Consider the following 10024-nt stretch of genomic DNA (forward strand, 5'->3'; position numbering starts at 1 on the left):
TCTTCCCCCAAAACAGTTTTTTCTTTTCTGGGGGGGGGTAGTCATAAAATAAGCAAACTTTGGAGTGGCCCGTGCGCCCTAGAGACGGAGACATCCTCTATCCCCATAAACTAAAACACATCATGCGGACATATAGTACAAAACAAAAGTAAGAAAACATTAACTTTCCTTTAAGTTTCCGTTAAATTTTTTTGTTTTTTGCCCTCTTCTCTATAACAATATGCATCTCATTAAAAAAATCTAATTCCCTGTCTAGCAGGAAAACAAAAAAATTACGAAAAGGGCGAGATGTATCATTTATTTACTCTTATTTGCAAGCCTTTATCTGTTTGATTTTTTCTTAACAGGTTTATTCATTACATACATACATACATACATACATACGGTTGCAAATTCAATGTTAAGATACTTTATAAAAAGGAATCATGCCAGGAACAGCACAGAACCTGAGTTCAAAAACATCACTTGACTGATCAGGTGTTTCTAATCTTCAAAACTCTGGCAACTCCTGAGATTTCAAATGATCTTATGTCTGCCAAAACGCAGTAGAAACATAAGAATTCTTGAATTAAAGGATATGAAATTGATATTATCAGATTTCAGCGTGAATTACGATTGAAGTTATTCATTTTCATGTGTTGAGCCACTGATCACATTTATACTTTAGACGTGTATTGTTACGACTCTATGGCCACAAACTAAGTCCCAATAAGAAGCAATAAGTTTGTAAAAAAAGTAATAAAGAATTTGATTCACAAAGTCATAACTGAAAACATGAGAGGAACTGACAGTATTACGATTAGAATGCTGAAGATAACTGATACAATTTTATAAAAGAAAAGTTTTGTGTAATTTTCAAAACCAGAAGTGTACTAGCTCATAAAGAATCGTGATATAGTCAAGATGGCGTCGTCCAGAACTCCTTCGAATAATTTACAAGAGTACCAAAATAGTATTATATTCAAATAATGAGCACGTTCTATTTCCACTGAATAGTCGAAGCAAATGTTTTACCTCTCGAATAATATCTAAGTACAACATAAATCACGTCTTCAGACTTACAACAGAAACACAAGAAATGAGAAAGACACAAAAATCGGTATATTGCGCAGTTCTCTCCTTAGATACAGTTAACATTACGACTCTTATTTCACAATATACTCAACGTGACAAATCACACTACTCATTCTGCATAGAACTTTCCTATTCATGTGACCTAGTCCAACTAATGGGAAGTTACTAAATTCTTCTTGAAACGCCAAAACCCCATCGGCCAATGAGAAATGAATCCAAATGTTCCATTATGCCTTATTATTAAGATTGCTATTAATAATTGCCAACACATACGTAAGCATCTATTTATAGACCTTATGTAATATTATGTTCTAACAGATTCATGTCCTGTAGGCAAAACTAGCTAAATATATTCTGTATAGGGCTGCTTACTCGAGAGCACTGATTGATGTATATGGTATTAGGGCTGAGAACTCGCAGCTGTGCTGATTGCTGTATATAGTACAAATGGCTGCAGTAGACAGTACAAGGACTGAGGGCTTGCAATCACTCTAATTGCTGTATATGGTTACAAAGACTGTTGTATTTAGTACAAGTGTTGCGTACTCATGACTAATCTGATTGTTGTATATAGTTCACAAGGACTGCTGTATAAAGTGCAAGGATGTATAGAGTGCAAGGACTGCTGTATATAGTACATGGACTACGTACTCACGATTACTCTGACTGCTGTATATAGTCCAAGGAGTGCTGTATATAGTGCAATGACTACTATATATAGTACATGGACTACATACTCACGATTAGTCTGACTGCTGTACATAGTCCAATGAGTGCTGTATATAGTGCCAGGACTGCTGTATATAGTCCAAGGAGCGCAACATATAGTACAATGGCTGCGTTCTCGAGACCCCTTTGAGAGTTCTATATATTACAAGGACTGCTGAATGTAATACAAGGACTGCGTTCTCGTGACCACTCTGATTATTGTATATAGCACCAGGGCTGAGTGTTCGTGATTACTCTGATTCCTCTATATAAGGGTGCTGTATGTAGAACAAGGACTGCTGTATATAGTACTAGGGCTGATTTATGTAGTACAAGGGGTGATGTGTGTAGTACAGGGGCTGCTGTATATAGACAAAGGACTGCTGTATATTGTTAATAGACTGCTTTATATAGTACATGGGCTTCTGTATATAGTACAAGGGCTTCTGTATGTAGTACAAGGGCTGCTGTATGTAGTACAAGGGCTTCTGTATGTAGTACAAGGGCTGTTGTTTATAGTACAAGGGCTGCTGTATGTAGTACAAGGGCTGTTGTTTGTAGTATAAGGGCTGCTGTATGTAGTATAAGGGCTGCTGTATGTAGTACAAGGGCTGCACTATGTAGCACAAGGGTTGATGTATGTAGCACAAGGTGTGCGTATTCGAGACCACTCTGCTTGTTGTACACTGTACAAGGATGCATGTACATAGTACAAGGACTGTTGTGTGTTGCACAGCTCTGCTAGCTGGCTTTACAAATCTTAAGGTGTTCGATAGTAATGTGTACATGTGTATAGATTAAACAAAGATAAACATAAGATGATTGGTGTTACTGTGGAAATTCCCTTGTATGCTGAGAAATATTTGAACTCGACAAATTTTAGAAATTAAAACAATTGTTATTCTCTAATAGATATATCCTGACCCTATATTTGTTTTCCTCATCACGTCAAACCATAAAAACACACGCTGTTAAGTACATTTTGTTTTCCGAGACGTGCAACGTAACTAGAATCGGAGATTACATACTGCATCATACCAGTGCATGATAAATGTCGCGTACAGTAGATGAATCGATGGTGTACACTGCAAATCTCACACGTTTCCTTAAATTTATCCAGTCCACAACACGAATAGTGAAGGCCAAATATACATTCAGAATAAACATAATAACGAGTACAGAGACATATATAAACAATAATAATAGATTATAACGAGACCATTAAAAATTCAGATGTTTTATTGCAATTCTTAGAAATGCACACAGACAAATACACACATCTGAAACGTAAATAGACGAATATATGGTGATTTGGATTCTTTATTGATTCTTCATAAAGGTTTTCTTAACTAAAGGTTTGTTTAAAATATATCATATCATTTGTTCGAGAGATTAATAGGCCAAATTATGTATACATGTAAACTAGACCTTGGCCACCTGAGAGTATTTCTTGCTCATTTATTATGCTTGTGTATAACTGATGTCTTTGTTCCTATTTTGCGTCCTAATGGCAAAAGTAAACATTCAAAGTCAAGTGCATGAGCAACTAATACCGATTATATTTTACTCATGGAGAAATTATTTTTCTTTTGATTGGACACAGAAGCCATCTGATTAAAATCAAGATCTAGTTAAAATAATTAGAGTTGGCAGATGCTGATTAAGATGTATGTTCTGGTGAACTTTGGAACTCCAGGTCCATTTATCTGAGTAACTTTTCAAATAAAGCGTTGCGTTTCTCTTTAGGGAGAGTTATCGTTACAAAATTACACGTTCCAAATGACGTTTATCCAAGTTCACACATATGAAAGCTGTAATCCGGTTGATGAATCGAAAGACAAGAAAATATGACCTACTCACAGATTTTCGTTATGCTAGAAATTTCTCTTTTAATAAATTTGAATATAAAGGTTATGAAAAGGTGAAGCCGTGAGTAAAATGATCAACCTTTGGTTGGAGACTGCAGAATATCAATGTTCGGTGCTGACTATGAGTTTTGGTACCGATCTTATAAAGTCGGACAGCATTGTCGGGATTTCTTTTCATTACAGAATATACAAAGTTCATTCTTATAATAATCGATACTACCCTGTTGTGTCCCTGGGCAAGGCGCTTGCATTGGCACGATATAAGATTCGTGTTTCAGAGCCTTAAAGCGCAAAACTAAATAAAACCAACCCAAATGTTATAATGGTTGGTGAAAATGAATACAACTGCAAAAACAAAACTGCACGACCACTAATCAAGAGAGGTTTTATTCTTGTTTTAAGTGTTAGGGGAAACGCTTGAATTTAATTGTGGTCCATTCAGTTTATATTAATTCTTGTACAAACATATTGGTTTTCTTCTATTAGGACATAATTTTTTTAGTAAAAGTATTAAGACTGAAATTTTCTCTAAATTTTATTGAAAGTAGTTTTTATTAAATTATTTTGTTTATTTGTGTAATACAACTGTATGCTATTTTATAAAGATCGCGCTTTACGAGCAGGTGCAGAAATCCATAAAATACATTTCTCTTGTATCTAAAGGTCAGCAATTTAGATTTGGAGGGAAGGTGCTGAACAGGCAAATTATTAAATCAATAATGGATGGGTTAGGCGAGATGATTCACACGGTTTCCGTGGGAAAGGTCGAGAGCCGTGTTCTGATCCGGAATGTGCGTTAAAAAAACTGCGTATAAATAGAGAAGCAGACTTGCACAAAATTAGTTCGTTCCTCGAGTCAGAACAGCTTTGTCTTTTCCTTACAAGTAAGAATCGTCTGTGTTCGCAAACGTCTTTAAAGAATGGACACTTTTTAATATTTGAGATTTTAACGGCAAAGTTAATATTTTCCCAACATTTTTGTATGTTCTTTCTATTTTATATTATAATTTAATGGAATGTTTAATTGTATTTGTGGTATGTATTATTGGAAAAGATGAATTCGCTACCAACTTCATGTTTGCATTTAATTTGGAGATTAAAGATTATATAGGTAATAAGGAGTAATGTTTAGTAACCTATTCCAAATTAGTATTCTATTTTAAATTTAGTAAAATCCATTTCCTCAAAATGAATGTTGTATTAATCGCAACTATTGAATTTTATGCTCATTGGTTATCATGAAGTTAATCGAGATTTAAGTATCTGTATTACATTCTAAAAGGCAGAAATTATACAAATGTATGAAGTTGGTAAGCTCGAAGGAAAAGTGTAATCTTATATGTAATCTTATATGCATTTAGTGTATTTTAAATATAAAGGTTTTATAGATGTATCTCTAGAATATATATATATATATATATATATATATATATATATATATATATATATATATATATATATATATATATATATATAATTTAAATAAAAAGTTCGTTCCTCGAGTCAGAACAGCTCTGTCTTTTCATTACAGCGATTTCGTACCTCATTCCCCAAGATGTAGCAGTGTCTATATCGTTATGGGTGACAACTTCGTTAAGAGAGCCTGCACTTCTTCTTCTTGCTCTTCTTCTTCTTCCCTCTCTCTGTCTCTCTCTCTTTGTCTGTCTGTCTGTATCTCTCTGTCTCTGTCTGTCTGTCTGTCTCTCTCTCTCTCTCTCTCTTTCTCTAACCATGGGCAAAGACATTTCTTAACTTATGAGCAATCCCTTCTCATAGCAAGAAATGAGACGAAGGTTATGATACACCTTTATCATAACACTTATTTTAACCTCTATACATAGTTTTTCCTGTTTGCAATTAGGCTGAAGGGTTTCTTTCGAGGTTGTTAAGATTTTATCGTAGTTATAGTATTTCAGATATTCATTCCTAGCAAACATTTAGTTGTGATCACTTGGAGAGGATATATTTATTTATTTATTTAGTTCATTAATTCGATTATTAATTGAAATTATTGTGTTCAGATATTCGGATTTAATATATGTTTCTGAACTACTCTGAATTAGTTTAAAGACGTTTTGGATTATATCATTTTGATACATGAATACAATTGGTACATAAACACAACATAGTGAACTTCATTTGGAGTGCCATTGTAACCCGTTTGGTTCTACTTAGTTTAAGACCATTGAAGCGTAGCGTAAGTTAACAAATTTAGCGGGAATAAACAGCCTTACATTCTAATTATTACAAAATGGTAAGTATTAATCTAAGTACCCGATTATGCTAATTGCATCTTTAGCCATTTTTAATGGAATTGTCACACTTCGTTAACCGCTTAATTGGTTGCTTGCCTGCTACTTCCGCTTAAAATAATTCCATCCTCCCAAAAATCAGACAACAAACGGAATGGCTAAGATTAACATAATTAAGAATGGCATGCTTAAACTTACTCATCCTTTCCCTGGAAACCATGTTCTATAAATCCTGTGCCATGAACTGATTGTCTATTAGTGCTTGGTTGAAATAAAAAATCTCTAAAGACAAAGTCTTAATCTCGTCATACGGACTTAAGAGACATTTAAATTAAACAGTATGCACACAAGCTCTCAGGGATTGTTATAAAAGACAAACAGCATCCAATATCAATAAAGGCTGCATATCAACAGGTAGCGTTTGGACAAAGTCGAAAGCAAATTCAAGCAATTTGCAACCTCTGACAATGAAAAAAAAAACACAGTGTTCATTGAACTTCCTAAAGCTTAGTTTTAGGAACTGTAAAAAGATTATATACTTTTGGGCACCCCGTCTCAAAATACTAAGTTGAGTAAACACCTTTTTAATTGTCATAGTTGTGGAAAGAGTTTTAATATACATCGCGGTTCTTATTTCCATTTGTTTTACTGTCATGTTTAACCAGTCAACGAGTTCATTTAGTTTTGGTAAAATCAAATACTATAACGTGAGTTAATAAAACATTTTATTCACTTTATATAGGGATGCAATATGAGTTTTGTTTTGTTTTTCTTTTACATTAATGATGATGATTGTTTTCTATTATTACAGTGTCTTACCATTATTACTATTATTATTATTATTATTATTATTATTATTGACGATAAGGAAATCCGTTAATATACTGTTTTCTCGTACAAATATTTCAATCCTTAATATGTGCAAAAGTATATAAGTTACAAAAAATAATTTGACAGCATACCCTATATGCTAAAGTAAACAAACACTATACATTTTCTGCTGCTTTGTTCTTCTCATTTGTCAATTCCTCAACAAAAGTTCTTTCATCCTTCAGAACACTCCTTTTCACTTATTTAATCTTCAGCCTATAGTCCTTCTGTGCTTCTTAAATCAACCTTGATTATTTAGCACTCAGCAGTTTGTCTTTGGCCTTGGCCTTTTTCTTTTCATCTATTTTTTTCCAAATCCCTGATGTTAACCATCTTCTTTTCCTTTTTCTTTTGATAACCAATGATTTTTTGCTGCTTCAGAGTATGTAATTTGATGTTAGTCCATGTACTTTCAACTGTTATAGTTTTCCCCATCTTCACTGGCTAATGCATTCAGACGATTTCTAAGCAAGATGGTTCAATTTCTCTTTATCTCTTGTGAGCAAAACTTGCTGATGTCAAACACGTTTCACTGTTACTGTGTGGTATGTGTTGGCCATAGTTTCAGCTTATCTAGGTTATCACAAGGTAATGATCCCTGTTGACAAGGACCGTGACATCTAGGAGAGATATGCGTCACTTGTTTTGATGACAACATGGTCAGTCTGGTTAACAGTGTGCCCATCGGGGAATTTCGAACCTAGTTTGCTGATGTCTTTTTAGCGGGAAAACAGTGCTGCCTTTTACACAGTGGTTGTTGAGGCAGAAGTCCACAAGTCTTTCACCATTGTCATTGGTGGATCCACAGCCATGTTTCCTCATCACGTCCTCATTGTTTGTATTGTCTGTTCCTATCTTGGCAGTCATCTCTTGCAAAATCAAGAGCATGTCATGTTGTAGGACATTGTGACTCCTGGCGAGGGATAATACTCCTTTACATTTTGTGACTCCTGGCGAGGGAAAATACTCCTTTACATTCCAAGCAAAGTTTTCTGCAGAATTCTTCTCCAAAGGATGTACACAGCCATAGATGACAAACTCAGACAGAAACAAGCAAGGTTCTGCAAAGAAGAGGATGCATAAATCAGATATTTACTCTACGCAACATCACTGAACCGTGACGAGAGTGGAATGTCCCCCTTTACATCAAATTCATTGACTTCAAGAACGCATTTGATAGTGTTCATCGCGAGAGTCTATGGAATACCATCCAAGACAGTCAAACTATTTGGGAAGTTTTAGGAACCCTTCAAATGCAGCGCTGCCCTTAAAAGCATTCTAATTAAAATCAGATATTTACTGTCCTGGGTGAAGATCTGGCAGCGACCGCTTAGGCGTCATGTTTTCGTGACTGATTGGTTAGCCAATGTAAATGCAGCTTTCAAAAATGTTAAAGTGAATGAAATCGATGGGCACAAACTGGTGCTCTTCAGATCTACTGCTCAGTCTCCGAAACGCAAAGATATAAGACTTCATCTGATTGGCTGATACAATTAGCGATTATGGTAACAACATAGGTCACCAGATCATGACCCCTAAATGGTCGATGTCAGATCTTCATGTAGGACAGTGGAAATCTGATTTTAATCAGAATGTCCTTAAGAACACTTTTACCGAATAGTTCAAAGTTAAATCTGGTGTTAGGCAAGGTTGCATCCTCTCTCCCATTCTGTTCCTCATCACCATTGACTGGATAATGCTTCATACAACATTTGACCATACCAGATGGATCCAGTGGACACTCTTCTCATACCTTAAAGATCTGGACTTTGCTGATGACCTGGCTGTGACTTGATGAAGGAACTCTCATCTTCAAGCGAAATCTGACAGAGTCATCAAGTACGCTAAACAGACTGGCCTGCATGCCAGTACAAAGAAAATCTAAAAATTCCTCAGCTACTCCTCTTATTACCATTGATGGATAGGCGCTTGAGTCTGTAGAGGACTTTACCTACCTGGCTAGCCTAATTAGCAATGACAATGGTGCCAAAAGGGACATCAATGCTAGGTTAAATAAAGCCAGACATGCTTTCAGCAGACTCCTCCCTATATGGAAATCAAAACAAATGTAGTCTCAAAACAAAGATCAGAGTTTACAACAGCAGCATTAAGTCGTTACTGATGTATGGCTAAGAGTCTTGGAGAGTAGTGAAGACAGATATAAGCTAAGTAAATTCATTTCACAATTGTTGCCTCTGTAAAATCTGCAACATCTGTTGGCCAAACGAGATCTCCAATTTGAACCCATATGAAAAGACGGTATGTAACAACATTTCACTGGAGATCAAGATGCGTAGGATCAAAAGGCTATGGCACGTAATGAGGATGACCCAGGTATGGATATCCACGGTATCCTTCTTGATAGAAACCAGCTGGTAAGCGTAAATTTAGACAGCCAAAGATAATCTGGCAAATGACAGTGACGACCAAACCGGAAGAGGCTAGACTTTCTTGGGGCAATGCTCAAGCCAATGCTCAAGAAGGACCTAGATTGCAGAAGTTAGTTGCAGCATTATATCCCAGATTGGATGAGGAGGACTAACAAAATACAGAATATGCAAAAGTAGATAGATCGTATATCTTGTATGCCAAAGTAAATAGACAGTATACTCTGTATTGCAAAAGTAAATAGTATACCCTATATGCAAAAGTATCTATGGTTATATTCTACCCGTACACAAATTCGGAATGCAAAACAGTGTGTCCTTCATGGGATTATACAGTAAGATGGAAGTGCCAATTTACGAGGTGAATGTGAAAGTACAGTTATGAAGAGAGAATCTGCCATCTTTGAAATCATTATTTTCTGAAGTGTGAAGTGAGAAGACAATACCCAAGCATGACCAGAAACAATAAGTGGAACTGTTTTCCATTTTTGCCTATAATGGAGATTAACTTGGCTCTTGTCCGACCGTTTGCCCAATCAAGGCAATTTTGTCATATAAGTTGACTTGAGTCCAAGTCTAACTCACATTCTGGTCATCATAGTGTATCTTAGGTTTGTATATAAGGTTTAGATCAGCAAGATTGTTAATTCCTATCCTAAGATCATTCTGTTGTGGAATCAGTTTTAGTTATGTTCAGTTATAATTTGAGAGGAATTAGTTGTTTAAATTATTCATTAGAAGTACAAAGTGCTCGTTGACATTTTGGACTAAAATACTAGTTTGTGATTATTTTGAATTCATTCAAAGATATTTTGTATTATAACATGGAGATACATCAGGACTATTAGTATATCGGCACATTCAA

The sequence above is a fragment of the Sinohyriopsis cumingii genome, chromosome 12 (assembly GCF_028554795.1).
Source record: "Sinohyriopsis cumingii isolate HCF-2022 chromosome 12, ASM2855479v2, whole genome shotgun sequence".
Lineage (NCBI taxonomy): Eukaryota > Metazoa > Mollusca > Bivalvia > Unionida > Unionidae > Sinohyriopsis > Sinohyriopsis cumingii.